Source organism: Balaenoptera acutorostrata, chromosome X (assembly GCF_949987535.1).
Source record: "Balaenoptera acutorostrata chromosome X, mBalAcu1.1, whole genome shotgun sequence".
Classification (NCBI taxonomy): Eukaryota; Metazoa; Chordata; class Mammalia; order Artiodactyla; family Balaenopteridae; genus Balaenoptera; species Balaenoptera acutorostrata.
Window position 1 is genome coordinate 45,543,215 of NC_080085.1, and position 24,036 is coordinate 45,567,250.

The 24,036-nt window shown below is 37.0% G+C and overlaps 1 pseudogene; it reads left to right on the forward strand.

The window, feature by feature from the left end:
• The first annotated feature begins 3,518 nt into the window (after positions 1-3,518).
• Positions 3,519-24,036, forward strand: part of LOC130706247 (centromere protein V-like protein 3) — a 55,293-nt pseudogene continuing 34,775 nt past the window's right edge.

Here is a 24,036-nt window from a genome sequence, read left to right on the forward strand (position 1 = left end):
GGAACGAAATTGGGTCATTTGTAGAGACGTGGAATTATCTAGAGACTGTCATACAGAGTGAAGTAAGTCAGAAAGAGAAAAACAAATATCGTATATTAACGCATATATGTGGAACCTAGAAAAATGTACAGATGAACTGGTTTGCAGAGCAGAAATTGAGACACAGATGTAGAGAACATACGTATGGCCACCAAGGGGGGAAAGTGGTGGTGGGGGGGGGTGGAGTGATGAATTGGGAGATTGGATTGACATATATACACTAATATGTATAAAATGGATAACTTATCAGAACCTGCTGTGTAAAAAAATAAATAAAATAAAATTCATAAATTCAAAAGAAAAAAAAAATGATCAGGAGAGATATTGTGTCATTATGTGGACTTTGAATATTTGATAAAACTCTATAGAACTACTTACTTCAGTGAGGTGACTTTTGCAAAAGAACGTTTATCACTGTTTTGATTTTTCATGATCTACTCATGTTTTCCACTTCTCATGTCAATTTTGAATGTTCATTTTTTAATCAAGATATTATCCATTTTATGTATATTTTCAAATTTACTGGCAGATGAAAAAGAAGTGCTCTTTTATTTCCCAGAACACATGGGATTTTTAAGCTATGTATTATCATTGATTTCAAATTTCATTGCAGTCTGATCCAATAACATAGCTTTTATATATGTGTTCTGTAAAATTGTTGAGAATTCTTTTATGATCTCTACATGGTCATTTTTTAAATTTGTGTTTGATACAAGTACATTTTCTATTGAGGTATAAAATTCCACTTTTAAAATCATATTATCCAAATGTTATTGTTGCTTATTTTTATATGCATGTCTCAAAAGTTCTGAAAGGACTGTATAATATCTCAAAAGTATAGGGTTTTTTTCTGTATCCTTTCAATTTTTACTTTACCTTAAGGATATAACATTGCTTTTATGTACCTGACACTTAAAATGACATCTCTTGTTGCATAATATGGGAGAGGGAGAAACCTAGTATGTGGCCATAAAAAGTGTTGGGGGTGGGAGGAAAAAAATGACAGCATCAAGCCTGGTTCAGTATACGAGTGTTTATCATGTATTATTGAGTTTATAAAAGATGTAATAGAATTAGCCTACCTTCTGCAATAGTTAACATTCTGGGCTTAGAGGACAACAATAATCCTGAAATCAATTTCAAAATAAATATAAAGGCATTAAAAAAAGGTCAAGATGGAATAGTTTTCAAAGTAAGGCACAGAAAGGCAAGAAACGTGGAACAGTTGAATGAGATACAAGGGAAACAAAAAATAAAATAAAACAAAATAAATTGCCAGACATAAACACTAGCATACCAATAGTTACAATAAGGTAAATTGACTAAATGAATAAATTAAAAGGTAGATATTGGCAGTATCAGTAAGACACGCAACCTAACATTACAATGTTTATATGAAAATCATTTAAATTTCAATGATATAGGTAAATTAAACGTAAAAAGGGTAGAAAATGTCATATCATGTAAACATTCATTATAAAACAAGTGTGTTTGTCAGGTCTGCCCACTGTAATGTTACCTTCCCCCCCTTTCCATACTGTACCCTTTGGGAAGAATGACTATGGGCAGTCCACACTTAAGGAGTGAAGACTTATGCTCTACCACCTTGAGGACAGAGTATTTACATAAAATATTTGGAATTCTACTGCACAAGAGATTTGTCTCTCTCCATTTATTAATTTATTCAGGCATTACTTCTGTCAGTATGGACTCATGGATTTTTTATACTATGAATTACAATAATCCAACACTATTTTTTTAAACATCTTTATTGGAGTATAATTGCTTTAAAATGGTATGTTAGTTTCTGCTTTATAACAAAGTGAATCAGCTATACATATACATATATCCCCATATCCCCTCCCTCTTGCATCTCCCTCCCACCCTCTTTCTCCCACCCCTCTAGGTGGTCACAAAGCACCGAAATGATCTCTCTGTGCTATGCGGCTGCTTCCCACTAGCTATCTATTTTACACTTGGTAGTGTGTATATATACATGCCACTCTCTCACTTTGTCCCAGCTTACCCTTCCCCCTCCCCGTGTCCTCATGTCCTTTGTTTGGTTGCTTAAATTTCTATTTGGGCCATAAAGACAAAACAAAATAAAAAGCAGGAGTGTCTATATTAATTACATAATGTAGACTTCATTGCAAAGAAAATTAGTAGAGATCAAAACAAAACATTATATAATAATAAAAGAATCAATCCTCCAAAAAGTCTTTCCTGATCCTATCCACTGCTCCTATTAGTGTGTGTGGGTCTTTCTCTGTGTTTCAGACCCACCTGACCTTACTCCTGTCAGAGCAAACATCACGCTATTTTGGTAATTATATATTTTTATAACTGACCCTAATAGATTGTAAGTGCTTTGGAAAGCCTTATCCATCTCCACATCATCAGACTCCAACATGGTACCTGGTGCCCAGCAGGTGCTCAGTAAATTATTGCCTTACTGAGGTAGAAGATAGATAGGCCCCAGGCTGAGCAGCTGCAACTGGTTTCCTGCTGCCCTGAGACCAAAAATAGGCACAAATGAGATGACTGGCCAAAGACAACCCAGAAAACTACCCCCATATGAGCAACCTAAGCTGCCCCTATTACACACAACTCACTCCAAATTCACCTGTGTGCTCTTCCATAAGTACTTTGCTTCTAATAACTGTTGTCTCTATTTCACAATCTTGGTCTCTTTGCTGAATTCTTTCTTCAAAGAAGACAATGATTGGGGTCCTTCTTCCAGCCATCTCACCAGCAGAATCATTACCACTGAAATTCAAGCAGTAAAGGTTGTTTCTCTTTTTTTTTAATTGAAGTATAGTTGATTTACAATATTATGTTAGCTTCAGATGTAGAGCAAAGTGATTCATTTATACATATACATACATATTTTTTTCACATTCTTTTCCATTATAACTTATTACAAGATATTTATTGTAGTTCCCCATGCTATAAAGTAAATACTTGTGTTTTTTTTATCTATTTTATGTATAGTGGTGTGTATCTGTAAATCCTATACTCCTAATTTATTCTTCCCTTCCTTTCCCCTTTGGTGACCCTAAGTTTGTTTTCTATGTCTGTGTGTCTATTTCTGCTTTGTAAATAAATTCATTTGCATTATTTTTTTGATTCCACATATAAGTGATATCATATAATATTTGTCTTTCTCTCTCTGACTTACTTTACTCAGTATGATAATCTCTAGGTCCATTCAAGTTGATGAAAATGGCAATATTTCATTCTTTTTTATGGCTGAGTAATATTCCTGTGCAGGAAGAATCAGCACCAGACACTTCCTCATCCCAGCATCATGCTTCATCTTCCTCCTGGGTTCTGAGAGCATCACCAGGCACGGATCCCTCACACACAGAGTGCTGCACAGCTTCTGCAACAGGTGCAGGGTGCAGAGTTTCCACACATCAGTCTCTAACCCCAGAGTTTACATCACCCTGCACTGCCTGGACACAGGCACCGTGTGCAGCATGGTCATCAAAGAGGTCACCATTAGCGATGTGGGGGAGGAGGCCATGAAGGAGCACAAAGCTGTCCAAAGTGGGTCCACCAAGTGAGCCCCTGCCTCTCTTCCTGAGGAGGGGCAGGCACTGGGCCCACAACACACCTGAATCAGAAGGGAACTACCTCAGTGCTTGTCAAAGACAGTGTGTGAAATAGGTCTGTTTCTGGACTGGTGAACCCATGATGTTGCTCCAAGCTTCTACCCCTTCCCTGCCAGTATTTTTCAAGGGACTTGCTCATAATAATAATAATAATAACAAAAAACCTGAGCATGAATTTGTCTGGATACAACGATAATAATTTTCCAGTCCAATCAGCAAGTAGTGGCTCTACTTTTTCAAGTCGTCTTTTACATCACCCAGTTCTCACAAATCACTTGCAGATTGTTCATATGTATTGTACAGTTATGGCGCTATTGTGAACAGGATTCTCTTTAGCAGTTGCATCTGGTACATAGGACTACTACATCCAAATGGTTTCCTAAACATTTTTAGGACGTTTTCTATTGCTTATCCCTGTGTGTGTTCTAGGTAGGCACTCACATTTTTGCTACTTAGACATAGGCTTTATTTTCAGCTATATCATTTATTTAATGTATTTTATATAGTATGTTTAAGATTCATTAGTGTCACATACCTCATTGTACTTATTTTTCAAATGATGTTGTTATTTTGCTTGGTTTTGTTTTGGAATCTGTCTCTGGGTAGGGGGACAAGGAGACGGAAGGGTGAGAGAGATGTCTGTGTACTGTATGCCCTGTTTGATGTTCTGAAATTCCTACCTTGTACCTGTGCTAAGTATTCAGAAATTAGTAAATACTTTTAAAATGAGATTAGGTATTTTGATTTATATACAACAGGGCTTGTCTATGGGAATTGTTGGTTGTTCAATGTATTTGGTCTCAGATTATTTGAGAAAATGGTGGTGTCCAGATCCTCTAAATTCTTGAAAAGGAGAAATAGCAGAATGTTTACAGATTCAAACTCTGGGGCAGACCACCTGTGTTTGAATCCAGGCGCTTCTACCTACTAGTTAAATGACATGTCAAGTTGCTTAAACTCTGTACTCCTCAACTTTATCTTCTGTAAATAATGTTAACAACTAACAGTTTTGTCTTCAGGGTAGCATAGTACTTTGTACTTACTAAGTTGTTAATGAATGCTTGTTTTCTTTTTTCCACTGATTTAAAATCTCAAAACCTCCTCCTATCAAGTCATCCCACAATGTAGGAGCATCTCCATGATAGCTGAGATTTAGCCATAATATTTACACCATCTCATGCTGGGTTAATATTTAGAGCAGAAGGCACAATGATACTAGGTGAAAGTAATTAATATGGCAATATTTTAAAATCCTAAATCCAGACAGAAATCAGGAGGAGGCAATTGTTTCCATAAAGATCATTTAGAGGGCAACAAGGAGGTACTCTCAGAAAAACTGAAAGGAAATAAGATTTTTCTCTACATGTGAAACACAAAAATCAGAGCAAAGATATTCAAATTTTCTTTAAGGAATTAGACATATTCACAGTGTGATTGCATGTATAAAAAGATTTTTGAAAACAAGCAATACTAAACTGTATTGTTTAGATGTACATATGGTTGGACAACTCTAATGAACTGCAAGGAAATAATTTAAACAAGGATCTGATTAGGGCTTAAGTCTATGGAGGAGGGATGGTTTTATGACTTGAGTGGGGAACATGTCATATGTTTCTGTTACTCTTGCTATATAGCAAACTACCCCAAACTTAGTCCACAAAAAAAAAAAAAAACATTTTATTATATGCTTGGAGTTTCAGAGTAAGTAATTCAGAAAAAGCATAGTGGATATGACTTGTTTCATATGATGTCTGTAGCCTCAGTGGGAAAAAAACAAATGGCTGGGGGCTGGAACCATCTGAAGGCTCATTCATTTGCATGGCTGGCACTTGTATTGAGAACACTGGAAGACTAGGACTGACAAATAGAGTGCCTTCGTATTACGTCTCAGTGTAATTTGGCTCCCTCACAGCATGACAGGCTTCACAGTAGTCAGGCTTCATATTTCATAATTCAGGCTCCAAACAAGACCGTTCCAGTAAATGAGGTAGATGTGGCATCACTTTGTATGATCAAGACTCAAAAGTCATGTCATATCACTTCTGTCACACTCTATGAATTACAAGTGAGTCCACCAGACCTTTTGTACTTACCTGCATCATGAGGAATGCATACCCTTGGTAGCTATAGCTTCTTGTACATGGCTTATGAGAATGATTTTGTTCCTTAATCTTCTCCATATGTGCTAGCAGTAGTCCCATACCCACTCTCTCAAGAGTGGAGTATCCTCTACCTACTCATACCTAAAGACTAAGGTTTAACCGTACCCACTGTCTAGTCACAGGGATTTGAATCCTGTAATAGTTTACTTGGTATCTATAGATAACAATAGACTTGTCTCTATGATATAACCATCTAATTTCATACGTTAGATTTTCTTAGAGCTTATTTAGAATCACATTTTGAATATGAGGTGAAGATATGTAAAACTAATTTTTACCTTTAATTTTAAAAGTTTCCTTTTCCTTTTAAGAAAGAAAAAAGTGACCTTTTTGATTACATATATTTCTTTTCATATTGGTTTAATAAAAATTCAAATTATTTGGTTCATCTGACAAATTTCCTGTGATTTGTTAGGTAATAAATTAACCAAAAACTATTCCTCATTAAGCAATGTAAGAGGTAATATCAGAGACATTGAAGTTTCTCTTGGATAGAATAGTAAATTCTGGGCAGAGTTTTGGGTGACAAGTGGTCAAGTCCTAATTCTTTCATTGATAAGCTATGTGACTTTAGGGTGATCAGCTAAACACCTTGCCTTGGTTTCCTTAAATATAAAAAAGTGATTTAACTCTAGATTCTCTTAAACCCTGAAGTTTTATCAATAGGAAAAGAACTTTGCCTTAAAACAGATAAGGACACATAACTGAACTGCCCAGAATGCAAAGGATATTAGGAAGTTTATGGAGTGAGAAAAATTAACACTTCACAATGTGAAGAGAGGAAAGAAATGGCATCAAATGAGATAGTTACTGTAAAAAGAGTCCATTGAAACAAGAACATATGGAGGGTAATGTCTGCCATATTCAAATTAGTGCCAGGATTTGTGGTTTGTTGGATGCTTTTCCGTGGACTTTAGAAGGAAAAGGAATACAGCTGTGCAAACTCCCCTCTTCACCTTGGCTGAGGAACTCTCCAAGAGGGCAGATGGTCCTGAGTTTCAAGCCATGAATCATTGTCAGGGGATCTCCTCAAGCTGCCACAAGCAAGAAGAGTTGACAAACCTCAATGGATAATATTTTTATTACTATAGATGTCAGTCACATCCATGCCCTTGCTGCTGGGATCAGGTTTATTATTTAATAAAGCTACAACTTTGAAACAAAATAGCAAGAGCCAGCAAATTACATCTATCTAATGTCTAATGGATGTTTCAAGACCTTAGCATTCCTCCCTTTAATATTCATCATGGGGCTTCCCTGGTGGCGCAGTGGTTGAGAATCTGCCTGCTAATGCAGGGGACACGGGTTCGAGCCCTGGTCTGGGAAGATCCCACATGCCACGGAGCAGCTGGGCCCGTGAGCCACAACTACTGAGCCTGCGCGTCTGGAGCCTGTGCCCCGCAACGGGAGGGGCCGTGATAGTGAGAGGCCCGCGCACCGCGATGAAGAGCGGTCCCTGCACCGCGATGAAGAGTGGCCCCCACTTGCCATAACTAGAGAAAGCCCTCGCACGAACCGAAGACCCAACACAGCCAAAAATAAAGAAATAAATATTCATCATGAAGAAAGAGACGAGGCATTTCTTTCTCTTTATTTTTTTGTCTGATTTCAAAGTAGACTGATGGATAAATATTTTATATGTTTTGGTGCCTTAACTAGCTAATAAAAAAAAAAAAAAAATTTCACAATTTGTATGGAAACACAAAAGACCCCGAATAGCCAAAGCAATCTTGAGAACGAAAAATGGAGCTGGGGGAATCAGGCTCCCTGACTTCAGACTATATTACAAAGCTACAGTAATTAAGAGAGTTTGGTACTGGCACAAAAACAGAAACATAGTTCAACGGAACAGGATAGAAAGCCCAGAGATAAACCGACACACATATGGTCACCTTATCTTTGATAAAGGAGGCAAGCATATACAGTGGAGAAAAGACACCCTCTTCAATAAGTGGTGCTGGGAAAACTGGACAGGTACATGTAAAAGTATGAAATTAGAACACTCCATAACACCATACACAAAAATAAACTCAAAATGGATTAAAGACCTAAATGTAATGCCAGACACTATCAAACTCTTAGAGGAAAACATAGGCAGAACACTCTATGACATAAATCACAGCAGGATCTTTTTTGACCCAGCTCCTAGAGAAATGGAAATAAAAACACAAATAAACAAATGGGACCTAATGAAACTTAAAAGCTTTTTCACAGCAAAGGAAACCATAAACAAGACCAAAAGACAACCCTCAGAATGGGAGAAAATATTTGCAAATGAAGCAATTGCCAAAGGACTAATCTCCAAGATTTACAAGCAGCTCATGCAGCTCAATAACAAAAAAACGAACAACCCAATCCAAAAATGGGCAGAAGACCTAAATAGACATTTCTCCAAAGAAGATATACAGATTGCCAACAGATACATGAAAGAATGCTCAACATCATTAATCATTAGAGAAATGCAAATCAAAACTACAATGAGATATCATCTCACACTGGTCAGATTGGCCATCATCAAAAAATCTAGAAACAATAAATGCTGGAGAGGGTGTGGAGAAAAGGGAACTCTCTTGCACTGTTGGTGGGAATGTAAATTGATACAGCCACTATGGAGAACAGTATGGAGGTTCCTTCAAAAACTAAAAATAGAACTACCATACGACCCAGCAATCCCACTACTGGGCATATACCCTGAGAAAACCATAAGTCAAAAAGAGTCATTTACCAAAATGTTGATTGCAGCTCTATTTACAATAGCCAGGACATGGAAGCAACCTACGTGTCCATCATCGGAGGAATGGATAAAGAAGATGTGGCAAATATATACAATGGAATATTTCTCAGCCATAAAAAGAAACGAAATGGAGGTATTTGTAGTGAGGTGGATGGAGTTAGTGTCTGTCTTACAGAGTGAAGTAAGTCAAAACGAGAAAAACAAATACAGTATGCTAACACATATATATGGAATCTAAGGGGAAAAAAAGTCATGAAGAACCTAGTGGCAAGAAGGGAATAAAGACACAGACCTACTAGAGAATGGACTTGAGGATATGGGGAGGGGGAGGGGTAAGATGTGACAGGGTGAGAGAGTGGCATGGACATATATACACTACCAAATGTAAAATAGATAGCTAGTGGGAAGCAGCCGCATAGCACAGGGAGATCAGCTCGGTGCTTTGTGACCACCTAGAGGGGTGGGATAGGGAGAGTGGGAGGGAGGGAGATGCAAGAGGGAAGAGATATGGGAACATATGTATATGTATAACTGATTCACTTTGTTACAAAGCAGAAACTAACACACCATTGTAAATCAATTATACTCCAATAAAGATGTTAAAAAAATAAATAAATAAAGAAGTTGTGGTACATATATACAATGGAGTATTACTCAGCCATAAAAAGTAGCGAAATAATGCCATTTGCAGCAATATAGCTGGACCTAGAGATTGTCATACTGAGTGAAGTAAGTCATAGAGAGAAAGACAAATTACATATCATATCACCTACATGTGGCATCTAAAAAAAGGGTACAAATGAACTTATCTACAAAACAGAAATAGAGTTATGGATGTAGAAAACAAACTTATGGTTATTAGGGGGTAATGGCAGGGGGAGGGATAAGTTGAAAGACTGGGATTGACATATACACAGTACTATATATAAAATAGATAACTAGTAAGGACCTGCTGTATAGCACAGGGAACTCTAATCAATTCTCTGTAATGGCCTATTGGGAAAAGAATCTAAAAAATAGTGGATATATGTATATGTATAACTGATTCACTTTGCTCTACACCTGTAACTAACACAACATTGTAAATCAACTATACTCCAATAAAAATTTTTTAAAAAAGAATATTAAGAAGATTGAGTAACCATAGAGGTGAGAGAAACTAGGTGAGCTCCATGAGCAATATACATGTTAGGAGAGTGAAAAGGTTTACAGCCTGATGCTAAAGAAGCTGTATTACAGATTCAAATAGATCACTGCAGAAGACAAGGGGATTTTTTTTTCTTTTAACCGTTGGTGCTAGGATGTAGGGCTGCTGACTGGATTTCAATGTCACCTTTGCTGACAGTGTTGAATTGGGTCATTAGAGGAGCATGTTCACGGCCTGTTTGTCGAGGCTCTTGGGGTCTGGCTAGTGAGATCAGATTGAAAGATGTAATAGACTTCACAGGGTGATTTAGTGTTTATTGCCTCTCTTTTTTCTGTTCTCAATATACACATATAAACATCGTTTGGATTGTTTTCTTGGAGAAGAGTACCTTTTGAGATGCATCTGATGATTAACTTTATCTGTCATCATAACAGGGGAAAGGCAAGATGCCCTTTCTATCCACTTACAAGTTCTTTGCCATTTGAAGAGAAAGTGACGTCTCTCATCTTACATGTTCAGTGGTGCTACTTACCGCCTGAGCCACTGGAGCAAAAGTATGCAGCAAGTGAAAACATTTCCTCAGATCACGGCAGCCAGGTCAAGAGCATTACAGGGTAATTAACTCAGATCTGTTACTGTATCTAGTGTGTGGATTCTTTTAGCTTATTACTAAGTGTGACATTGTGTAAAAATGGGGAAGGGAAAGTCCAAAATCCAACCTGGCAAAAAATATTAAAAATGAAATAGAAACATATGCAAGCAAATAAGAAGGGATTTATAGTTGATAAAAATGTGGACTAACCTTCAGAGATACATTGTATTCTTTCTACTTCTAGATATTTGTAACTTGGAGGCTGTGACTCAACACTCAAGGACCTGAGAAAAAGAAAAATAGGAGAATTATGAAGCACAATTTTACTGGCATTTTAGATTAACATTTCATGCTTTGTTCATATTATAAATAATATTCATATTCACTCTAATGCATTTTCTATATGAAGTGCTGAGCAAATAACTTCATTTTCCAAGTATTTATAAATACATGATTATGTTCCATAAAGTTAGATCATTTTTAAAAATAAATGACACATTTCATTACAGGATATTTTATTAACTGAGCTTCCTTTACGATTTCATTTGTCAGGCAAGATGAATTTGAATTGCTATGGTATAAATTTTATATCAGAAACTTACTGTTTAACTTACATTGTTCATGGGGGGTCTGTATTTTGTTTACTTGATCACAAAAAGACATTATCTTTAAAAAGAAAACTTAGAAATTCAGGTGAATAATAATTCAATGTAATGGTTGAGAAGTTGAAAACTCTCTGTGAATCAAATGCAATTTCCAGCAACTGAAAAAGGATTAATCCCAAAAATATACAAGCAGCTCATGCAGCTCAATATCAAAAAAACAACAACCCAATCCAAAAATGGGCAGAAGACCTAAATAGACATTTCTCCAAAGAAGATATACAGATTGCCAACAAACACATGAAAGGATGCTCAACATCACTAATCATTATAGGAAGGCAAATCAAAACCACAATGAGGTATCACCTCACACCAGTCAGAACGGCCATCATCAAAAAATCTAGAAACAATAAATGCTGGGGAGGGTGTGAAGAAAAGGGAACATTCTTGCACTGTTGGTGGGAATGTAAATTGATACAGCCACAATGGAGAACAGTATGGAGGTGCCTTACAAAACTAAAAATAGAACTACCATATGACCCAGCAATCCCACTACTGGGCATATACCCAGAGAAAACCATAATTCAAAAAGAGTCATGTACCACAATGTTCATTGCAGCTCTATTTACAATAGCCAGGACATCGAAGCAACCTAAGTGTCCATCGACAGATGAGTGGATAAAGAAGATGTGGCACATATATATAATGGACTATTACTCAGACATAAAAAGAAACGAAACTGAGTTATATGTAGTGAGGTGGATGGACCTAGAGTCTGTCATACAGAGTGAAGTAAGTCAGAAAAAGAAAAACAAATACCATATGTTAACACATATATATGGAATCTAAAAAAAAAAAAGGTTCTGATGAACCTAGGGGTAGGACAGGAGTAAAGATGCAGATGTAGAGAGTGGACTTGAGGACACAGGGAGGGGGAAAGGTAAGCTGGGATGAAGTGAGAGAGTAACACTGACATATATACACTGCCAAATGTAAAATAGATAACTAGTGGGAAGCAGCTACATAGCACAGGGTGGTCAGCTTGGTGCTTTGTGACCACTTAGAAGGGTGGGATCGGGAGGGTGAGAGGGAGATGAAAGAGGGAGGGGATATGAGGATATATGTATACACATAGCTGATTCACTTTGTTATACAGCAGAAATTAACACAACATTGTAAGGCAACTATACTCCAGGAAAGATGTTAAAAAAATAAAAATAAAAACAAATGCAATTTCCATTTGTTGGAGAGAAAAGATTTATACTGGTGACATGTTTACACAAAAATACATTATATTTTAAATTACTAATGGATGCATTACAGAAAATGCTGTAGAAGAAGATGGATTTCACACCTTTTATACATATTAGAATTACATTAAAATTAGTTATTTTAACTTAAAAAATGGGAGAGAGCTCAAATCAGTAAAATTAGAAATGAAAAGGAGAAGTTAAAACGGACACCACAGAACTACAAGGGATCATAAGAGACTACTACAAGCAACTATATGCCAATAAAATGGACAACATAGAGGAAATGGACAAATTCTTAGAAAGGTACAAGCTCCCAAGACTGAACAAGGAAGAAATAGAGAGTATGAACAGACCAATCACAAGTACTGAAATTGAAACTGTGATTTAAAAACTCCCAACAAACAAAAGTCCAGGACAAGATGGATTCACAGGTGAATTCAATCACACATTTGGAGAAGAGTTAACATCTATCCTTCTGAAACTGTTCCAAAAAATTTCAGAGGAAAGAACACTCCCAAGCTCATTCTATGAAGCTATCACCCTGATATCAAAACCAGACAAAGATACCACACAAAAAGGAAAATTAAAGGCCAATATCACTGACGAACACAGATGCAAAAATCCTCCACAAAATACTAGCAATCCGAATCCAACAACACATTAAAAGGATCATACACCATGATCAAGTGAGATTTATCCCAGGGATGCAAGGATTCTTCAATATCCATAAATCAATCTGTGTGATACACCACATCAACAAACTGAAGAATAAAAACCATATGATCATCTCGTTACACGGAGAAAAAGCTTTTGACAAAATTCAACATCCATTTATGATAAAAACTCTCCAGAAAGTGGGCATAGAGGGAACATACGTCAACATTATAAAGGCCATATATCACAAACCCACAGGTAACATCATACTCAACAGGGAAAAGCTGAAAGCATTTCCTCTAAGATGAGGAACAAGACAAGGATGTCCACTCTCACCACTATTATTCAACATAGTTTTGGAAGTCCTAGCCATGGCAATCAGAGAAGAAAAAGAAATAAAAGGAATAGAAATTGGAAAAGAAGAAGCAAAACTGTCACCGTTTGCAGATAAGATGATACTATACATAGAGAATCCTAAAGATGCTACCAGAAAACTACTAGAGCTCATCAATGAATTCGGTAAAGTTGCAGGATACAAAATTAATATACAGAAATCTGTTGCATTTCTATACATTACAAATGAAAGATCAGAAACAAAAATTAAAGAAACAATCCCATTTACCATTACATCAAAAAGAATAAAATACCTAGGAATAAACCTCCCTAAGGAGGCTTTGTAGTAAGTTTTGAAACCAGGAAGTGTGAGGCTTCCAAATTTGATCTTATTTTTCACCTTTGAATATGATGTTAGCTGCGAGTTTGTCATATATGGCATGTATTATGTTGAAGTATGTTCCCTCTATGCCCACTTTTGGGAGAGTTTTTATCATAAATGGGTGTTGAATTTTGTCAAAAGCTTTTTCTGCATGTAACGAGATGATCATATGGTTTTTATTCTTCAGTTTGTTGATGTGGTGTATCACACAGGTTGATTTGTGGGTACTGAAGAATCCTTGCATCCCTGCTATAAATCCCACTTGATCATGGTGTATGATCCTTTTAATGTATTGTTGGAGGCGGTTTGCTAGTATTTTGTTGAGGATTTTTGCATCTATGTTCATCAGTGATATTGGCCTGTAGTTTTCTTTTGATGTGATATCTTTGGCTGGTTTTGGTATCATATATGACTTTTATACTTATGCTTCTATTTCTATGGAACAGATATCCATGAGTTAGATTACTGAGTCAAGGGGTGTGTGTGTGTTTTGGGTTTTATTTATTTATTTATTTATTTATTGGCTGCTCTGGGTCTTAGTTGCAGCATGTGGGATCTAGTTCCCTGAACAGGGATCGAACCTGGACCCCCTGCATTGGGAGCATGGAGTCTTAACTGCTGCACTACCAGGGAAGTCCCCATGTATAGTTTTGGGGTTTTTTTTAGTACATCTTTATTGGAGTATAATTGCTTCACAAGACCATGTTAGTTTCTGTTGCACAACAAAGCAAATCAGCCATACGCATACAAATGTCCCCATATCCCCTCCCTCTTGAGCCTCCCTTCAGTCCTCCCTATCCCACCCCTCTAGGTCATCGCAAAGCACCGAGCCAATCTCCCTGTGCTATGCTGCTGCTACCACCAGCCAGCTATTTTACATTAGGCAGTGTATATACGTCAACGCTACTCTCACTTCGCCCCAGCTTCGCTCGCCCACCCCATGTCCTCAAGTCCATTCTGTATGTCTACCTTTTTATTCCTGCCCTGCAACTATGTTCATCAGCACCAATTTTTTTTTAAGATTCCATATATATGTGTTAACATATGGTATTTGTTTTTCTCTTTCTGACTTACTCTGTATGACAGACTCTAGGTCCATCCACCTCACTACAAATAACTCAGTTTCATTTGTTTTTATGGCTGAGTAATATTCCATGGTATATATGTGCCACATCTTCTTTATCCATTCATCTGTCGATGGACACTTAGGTTGCTTCGATGTCCTGGCTATTGTAAATAGAGCTGCAATGAACATTGGAGTACATGACTCTTTTGGAATTATGGTTTCTCAGGGTATATGCCCAGTAGTGGGATTGCTGGGTCATATGGTAGTTTTATTTTTAGTTTTTTAAGGAAGCTTCATACTGTTTTCCATAGTGGTTGTATCAATTTACATTCCCACCAACAGTGTAGGAGAGTTCCCTTTTGATCACACCCTTTCCAGTATTTATTGTTTCTAGCTTTTTTGATAATGGCCATTCTGACCAGTGTGAGGTGATACCTCATTGTAGTTTTGATTTGCATTTCTCTAATAATTAGTGATGTTGAGCATCTTTTCATGTGCCTCTTGTCCATATGTATGTCTTCCTTGATGAAATGTCTATTTAGGTCTTCCGACCATTTTTTTTTTAATATTTATTTATTTATTTATTTATTTATGGCTGGGTTGGGTCTTCGTTTCTGTGCGAGGGCTTTCTCTAGTTGTGGCAAGCGGGGGCCACCCTTCATTGTGGTGCGCGGGCCTCTCACTATCGCGGCCTCTCTTGTTGCGGAGCACAGGCTCCAGACGCGCAGGCTCAGTAGTTGTGGCTTACGGGCCCAGCTGCTCCGCGGCATGTGGGATCTTCCCAGACCAGGGCTCAAACCCGTGTCCCCTGCATTAGCAGGCAGATTCTCAACCACTGCGCCACCAGGGAAGCCCCCGACCATTTTTTAACTGGATTGTTTGTTTTTTTGATATTGAGCTCCTTGAGCTGTTTGTATATTTTGGAGATTAATCCTTTGTCTGTGTTTCATTTGAAAATATTTTCTCCCATTCTGAGGGTTGTCTTTTTGTCTTGTTTATGGTTTCCTTTGCTGTGCAAAAGCTTGTAAGTTATACTAAGTCCCATTTGTTTATTTTTGTTATTATTTCTGCTACTCTAGGAGGTGGGTCAAAAAAGATCTTGCTGTGGTTTATGTCAGAGTGTTTCTCCTATGTTTACCTCTAAAAGTTTTATAGTGTCTGTTCTTACATTTACATCTTTAATTCATTTTGAGTTTATTTTTGTGTATGGTGTTAGGTAGTGTTCTAATTTCATTCTTTTATATGTAGCTGTCCAGTTTTCCCAGTATCAATTATTGAAGAGGCTGTCTTTTCTCTGTTGTATGTTCTTGCCTCCTTTGTCATAAATTAGGTGCCCATATGTACGTGGGTATATCTCTGAGCATCCTATCCTGTTCCATTGACCTATATTTCTGTTTTTGTGCCAGTACCATACTGTCTTGTTTGCTGTAGCTTTGTGGTATAGTTTGAAGTCAGGGAGCCTGATTCCTCCAACTCCGTTTTTCTTTCTCAAGATTGTTTTGGCTATTCGGGGTCTTTTGTGTTTCCATATGAATTGTAAGGTTTTTTGTTCTAATTCTGTGAAGAATGCTATCAGTAGTTTGATAGGGATTGCATTGAATCTGTAGATTGCTTTGGGAAGTATAGTCATTTTCACATACTGATTCTTCCAATCCAAGAACATGGTATATTTCTGCACCTGTCTATGTCATCTTTGATTTCTTTCTTCAGTGTTTTATAGTTTTCTGAGCACAAGACTTTCGCCTCCTTAAGCAGGGTTATTCCTAGCTATTTTATTCTTTTTGCTGCAATGGTAAATGGGAGTGTTTCCTTAATTTCTCTTTCTGATTTTTCATTGTTGGTGTATAGGAATGCCAGAGATTTCTGTGCATTAATTTTGTATCCTGCAACCTTACCAAATTCATTGATTAGTTCTAGTAGTTTTCTGGTAGCATCTTTAGGATTCCTATGTATGGTATCATGTCATTGGCAAATAGTGACAGCTTTACTTCTTCTTTTCCAATTTGTAATCCTTTTATTTCTTTTTCTTCTCTGACTGCCATGGCTAGGACTTCCAAAACTATGTTGAATAATACTGGCGGGATTGGACATCCTTGTCTTGTCCTGATCCTAGTGGAAATGCTTTCAGTTTTTCACCACTGAGTATGATGCTTGCTGTGGATTTGTCATATATGGCCTTTATTATGTGGAGGTAGGTTCCCTCTATGCCCATATTCTGGAGAGTTTTTATCATAAATCGGTGCTGAATTTTGTCAAAAGCTTTTTCAGCATCTATTGAGATGATCATATGGTTTTATTCCTTAATTTGTTAATATGGTGTATCACATTGATTGATTTGCGTATATTGAAGAATCCTTGTGTCCCTAGGATAAATCCCACTTGATCATGGTGTATGATACTTTTAATGTGCTCTTGGATCCTGTTTGCTAGTATTTTGTTCAGGATTTTGCATCTATGTTCGTCAGTGTTATTAGTCTATAATTTTCTTTTTTGTGTGTGATATCTTTTTCTGGTTTTGGTATCAGGGTGATGGTGGCTTCGTAGAATGAATTTAGGAGTGTTTCTCCCTCTGCAATTTTTTGAAAGAGTTTGAGAAGGATCGGTGTTAGCGCTTCTCTAAATATTTGATACAATTCACCTGTGAAGCCATCTGGTCCTGGACTTTTGTTTGTTGGACAATTTTTAATTATGGTTTCAATTTCATTACTTGTGATAGGTCTGTTTATATTTTCTAATTCTTCCTGGTTCAGTCTTGGAAAATTGTACCTTTCCACGAATTTGTCTATTTCTTCGTGGTTATCCATTTTATCGGCATATAGTTGTTTGTTGTAGGCACTTATAATCCTTTGTATTTCTGCAGTGTCAGTTGTTATTTCTCCTTTTTCATTTCGAATTTTATTGATTTGTTTCCTCTCCCTTTTTTTCTTGATGAGTCTGGCTAAGGGTTTATCAATTTTGTTTATCTTCTCAGAGAACCAGCTTTTAGTTTTATTGATCTTTGCTACCTATTGTTTTCTTTGTTTCTATTTCATTTGTTTCTGATCTGATCTTTATTATTTCTTTCCTTCTACTGACTTTGGGTTTTCTTTGTTCTTCTTTCTCTAGTTGTTTTATGTGTAGGGTTAGATTGTTTATTTGAGATTTTTCTTGTTTCTTGAGGTGAGATTGAATTGCTATAAACTTCCCTCTTAGAATGTTTTTGCTGTGTTCCATAGTATATCCTGCCACTCCCTTCTGGCCTGCAGTGTTTCCACCGAAAAATAAGCTGATAACCTTATGGGGATTCCTTTGTATGTTATGTTTTGTTTTTCCCTTGCTGCTTTTAATATTTTTTCTTTGAATTTAATTTTTGTTAGTTTGATTGATATGTGTCTTGGTATGTTTTTCCTAGGGTTTATTCTGTATGGGACTCTCTGTTCTTCCTGGACTTGGGTGACTATTTCCTTTCCCATGTTAGGGAAGTTTTCCACTATAATCTCTTCAAATATTTTCTCAGACCCTTTCTTTTTCTCTTCTTCTTCTGGGACCCCTATAATTCGAATGTTGTTGCATTTAGTGTTGTCCCAGAGGTCTCTGACATTGTCTTCAATTCTTTTCATTCTTTTCTCTTTATTCTGCTCCTCAGCAGTTATTTCCAACATTTTGTCTTACAGCTCATTTATTCGTTCTTCTGCCTCCGTTATTCTGTTATTGATTCCTTCTAGTGTGTTTTTCGTTTTAGTTATTGTGTTGTTCATCTCTGTTTGTTTGTTCTTTAGTTCTTCTAGATCTTTGTTAAACATTTTTTGTATTTTCTCAATCCGTGCTTCCATTCTATTTCCGAGATTCTGGATCATCTTTACTATCATTACTCTGAATTCTTTTCAGGTAGATTGCCTATTTCCTCTTCCTTTATTTTGTCTTATAGGTTTTTACCTTGCTCTTCATCTGTGACATATTTTTTTGCCATCTCTCTTTTTTTAGTTGGATTCTGTTCCTGTTTTACTGGTTGTTTGGCCTGAGGCTTCCAACACTGGAGCTTGTAGGCTATTGGGTAGAGCTGGGTCTTGATGCTGAGATGAGGGACTCTGTGAGACCTCGCTCCAATGAATATTCTCTGGGGTCTGAGGTTCTCTGTTAGTCCAGTGTTTCAGACTTGGAGCTTCCACTGCAGGAGCTTCTGCCAGACCCTGGGTGGTTCACTCTGGGGTTCCTCTTGCCTCCTTTGGGGTCAGAGTTACCCACCAGCGGCCGGCATGCACCCTAGTTGTGGGGAGACACTAACTCCACATCTTCCTACACCGCCATCTTGATTCTAAACCCGTGTGTAGTTTTTTTTTTTTTGCTACTTTATTTATTTATTTCTTTATTTTTGGCTGTGTTGGGTCTTCGGTTCGTGCGAGGGCTTTCTCTGGTTACGGCAAGTGGGGGCCACTCTTCATCGCGGTGCAGGGACCGCTCTTCATCGCGGTGCGCAGGCCTCTCACTATCGCGGCCCCTCCCATTGCGGGGCACAGGCTCCAGACGCGCAGGCTCAGTAGTTGTGGCTCACGGGCCCAGCTGCTCCGCGGCATGTGGGATCCTCCCAGACCAGGGCTCGAACCCGCGTCCCCTGCATTAGCAGGCAGACCCTCAACCACTGCGCCACCAGGGAAGCCCCCCCGTGTGTAGTTTTAATACATGATTTCACCAGTTTTGCCTTCTTAAATCCAAAAGTCTTAACACTTCGTAATATTACCACTAATATATATGAATAAAGTCTTCCTCATATCCTTGCCAATAATTGAAATTATAACTCTTAGTGTTTGCCAATCTCATGTATGTAAAGTAGTAGTCTCATTATTTTTTAATTTGCATTTATCTGACTACTATAGAATTTTGGCTTCCCCCCTCCCAATATTTATTGATTTATTGGTCATTTAGATCTGCGACTTTGTGAATTCCTGATTCTTAACCTCCTCCCATTTAAAAAAAAATTAGGTTGCTTGCCCTTTTTCTAGTCAATTTGTAAGAGTACTTTCTGTATAGTTTGGATATTAACCCTTTGTCATCTGTATTAAATTATATTTCCTGATTTTTTAAAAAAATATTTATTTATTTATTTGGTTGCGTCAGGTCTTTTTTGTGGCAGGTAGCTCCTTAGTTGTGGTTCCAGGGCTCCTTAGTTGTGGCACATGAACTGTTAGTTGTGGCATGCATGTGGGATCCAGTTCCCCAACCAGGGATCGAACCTGGGCCCCCTGCATTGGGAGCATGGAGTCTTATCCACTGTGCCACCAGGGAAGTCCCCCTAATTTTTTTTTGTTTGTATATTAATGATATTATTTGTCATTCAAAGGTTTAAAATTGCATAGAGTCAAATGTGTCAGTTTTTATTCATTTTTTTTTAACTTTCAGAGTTTCCAGTGTAGATTTCTCTGGCTCCTATATTATTCATATAAAGCTTCCTAGATCTTCTTGCAACATTCATTTTGTTTATTTAAAACTTTTGTTGATTTAAAATTTTTCTATATTTAAACTTTAGTTCATCTCGATCCTGTGATGTATGGTATTGTACATGTTTTAAGATTACAATTCAATTTTATTAATAGTTATACCATGAATTCAAGTACCACCTTTATTTTATGTTATTACATATATATAATGATATTAGCATTATAATATAATGATATCCACTAAGGCAAGTCCTCTCACTATTCTTTTTCATAATGTCCCTGCCTATTCTTGTTAATTTATTTTTACAAATAAACTTCTGATTATTTTATAAAATTCCAACATAGTAAATCTCGTGTATTATAGTTACTATCGAATGTTACATTTTAATTTTGGGGGACTTGATTCTTTGTGATATTAATTAAATCTTCTCATCAAAGGACATGGTTTATCTTTTTAATACCTCAGATTTTGTTTTCTGTCTTTCAATCAGATTTTATAGTTTTCTTCCTCTCATTCTGATTTTCTTGTTAAATTGATGTCTGAATATTTTATATTGTTTCACTATAATAAATGGAATGTTTTTTTCCCCTTCCTACTTCCTTTCTCCTTAACTTAACTGTTTGTATTTAAGCCTTGCTCTGAGACTCTTGTTTTAAATGTTGTCAAAGTTTCACAGAAGCAGATTATTGATCACTTTTGAAGGTGGTTAAAAAGCTAGAATCACAGGGTCATATAGTCCAATCCCTACCTGGACAAAACTAGGTAAACTTCTGCAAACTACCTAAACATGCTCTGCTGTTATGTCTTTATTCCCCATGCTTTTGCACCCGGCTCTGTGCCCCAGGAGGGGACTTTGCCCTCTGGATTCTTTTTTTGGTAATTTTTAAATTGAAGTATAGTTGATTTACAATGTTGTGTTTCAGGTTTACAGCAAAGTGATTCATATATATATTTTTTTCTTTTTCATGTTCTTTTCCATTATGTTATCACCAAATATTGACTACAGTTCCCTCTGCCATACAGTAGGTCTTTGTTGTTTACCTATTTTATATATATAGTAGTGTGTATCTGTTAATCCGTAACTCCTAATTTATCCCTCACTTCCCCTTTCCCCTTTGGTAACCATAAGTTTGTTTTCTATATCTGTGAGTCTATTTCTGGTTTGTAGATAAGTTCATTTGTATCATTTTTTTTAGATTCCACATATAAATGATATTTGTCTGGCTTACTTCACTCAGTATGATAATCAGACTGGTGCTCTGTAAGAATGAGGCTCTATAACCAAGCCTACTTTTCATGCTTTCCCTAGGAAAGAATACGTGGAAATCCAAACAGACCTGCTGCAGTTCAGCAGAACCTTTAATGCTGTCCTTTGTATAAGCCATCACCAATATGGAGAAGTAGCAAGTCAAAACCCCTTGGGAGAGGAAGCAAGATTGCCATTTTTATCATTTTCTTTTTGTCCTCTCATCCAAGGCACAAATATGCTTTCTTTCTTAGGTGGTCTCTGCTAGGAAAGCTTATAAAAATAAGCTATAAATTATTCAAGTTAGCCCTAACAGTTCTTTTTGTAGTACCTAGTAACAGCGGTGACTTTGCGCCTTCTGGTGGATTTTGTAGGAACAGACATAGCTCTGTGCAGTTATGGATCTTTGGTAGACATCAAAATGCACAGAAGAGAATTCTGGGAGCATCATCAGAAGTCAGCAGGCAGCTGATTCTTGTTTTCATATGGTACAGGAAGAAGGTCCTTGGCATCTGGTTAATACTTCAGTTATATTAGTTTCATCTATAGTAACAGTTTCAGGCATCACATCCAGGCAAAGCAGAGTCCAACAGAAAAAAGAGGATCTTTTTCCCCTTGGGTATAGTTCTTGAAGAATGAGAAAATGTGTTCTATATCATTTGCCCCCAAATTCAGATTCTGCTTACCTTTCCCTAATTCTGATTGTGATCTTGATTCATTCAGGATAATAAATATTATCCTCCATCATTTTCCATACCAGGAAATCCTTTCACTATACCTTTACATCCATGTTTGAACTAGACCTAGGTGAATAGGAAAAGGATGTTGGCGAATTTCTCCTATATTGCCCTAGTACTCCCATCATAACTACCTGATCTCACCTCTTGGATCTCTGGACCTCGCACTTCTGTGCAGTGGATATTTGGGACTTCATGGTTGAGAAAGGCAGACATGGACCTTACTTTTAGGGAATTCACAGTCAGCTGGGAAGGCAGACAATAAATAAATAAATAAATAATCTTCAACTGTGATGAGTGTACCGTGTAATGGGCAGAATTCTTCCCTCTGGAAGGAGAATGGCACTGGCAGCATATGGCAGGGGACTATAAACCTTGTTTAGGATGTGTCATCTCCCTGAGTGACCAGTAAATTCAGATATAAAGGATGAGTAGGAGTTAGTCCAAGGAGAAGTGGGTAGAGTTGTCAAAGCAAAGGAACAGCATGTATGCGGTCCCAGGGGCCAGAAATAGCATGGCGTATTCAAGGAACAGACTTCATCCCTGACCCCAGTAGCAGATAGTAGAAAATATTGGTTTACCAGGCTCTTAAAAACTATGAAGTTCCCGTCGAATTAATGTGAATAAGTTAAAGAGCGTGAGCACAGGGCCAGACCACCTGGGTTCAAATCCCCTCCCCACCCCTTACTAGCAGTGTAACCTTCAGCATATAACCTGAGATGTCTCAGCAAGTGCTTCTTCTTCCTCTACTGTGGAATTAGGAAAACTGTATCACCTAGCTCATGTCAGAGAATAATTCATAATGCTGCTGTGAGGATTAAATTAGTCAATTTAAGCACTTAAAACAGTGCCTAGTACACTGTAAGGACTCAAAATAGTGGTGTTATTATTAATATTTATGTGTAACTAGGTTGGGAGCTAATTGATTTGAAAGCTGTATTCAAAAGCTTCAGACATCATTGTTTATTTGACATACACCTCCAAGGTGGAACAGATAGTTCCAACATTAACAGTATGTAAAACTCTTTTTCTAGAGTGTGTGTGTATGGGGGTGGGTGTAAACATATGCTCCCATTTAGGCAGCCTGTGATGTAGGATTAGGAGTACATCTGATTTTTGGAACGTTTTTATGTTAGTTAATTTCAAACTTATACATATGTTGCAAGAATAGTACAAGGAATTCCCCAGTTGTTAATATTTTACCACCTTTGGTTTATCATTCTCTCTTTCTCCCTCTCTCCCTCTCTCTGTCAATAGTTACACACATACGTAACTATATTTTTTTCTGAATCATTTGAGAATAAGTTGCAGACTTCATGCCCTTTTATGCCTATATATTTATCATGGTTCCTAAGGACAAGTATAATTATCAAAATAAGGAAATGTACATAAATGAAAATAATATTAATAAATAATGAAATAAAATATTTCATTATTGTACTTAGTCTACAGATTTTATACAAACTTCACCAATTTTCCCAATAATAACTTTTATAGAATTTTTTCCTGATCAATGATCCATTTCACGGTCATGCATTGTATTTAATTGACATGTCACTTTAGACTCCTTCACTCTGGAACAGTTTCTCAGGCTTTCTTCGTCTTCCACACCTTGACAATTTTCAAAACTTTGGGCTAATTATTTTGTACAGTGTCCATCATTTGGGGATTATCTGATTGTTTTCTCATGATTCAACTAAGGTTAGGCAAATTTGACAGGAACATCACAAAAATGATAGCATGTCTTTCTCATTATATCATAAAGGCAGGTTTGTCCCAATATTGATTCTGATCACTTTGTTAAAGTGGTGTCCAATAGGTTACTCAAATGTAAATTTACTACTTTCCTTTGTAGCTGTTAAGTTTTCTTTGGGGAGCTAATTTGAGAATATGTACATATTCCTTTGATCATAAAACTTCCATGTAGCAATTTTAGTGTTCAATGATGATTCTTGTCTTTGACAATTATTACATAATAGGTACAAAATGGTGCTTTTCAAACTCCAACATTTCTTCTATATTTATTAGATAGCACTCTTCTGTAAGGAAGAGCTTTTCTT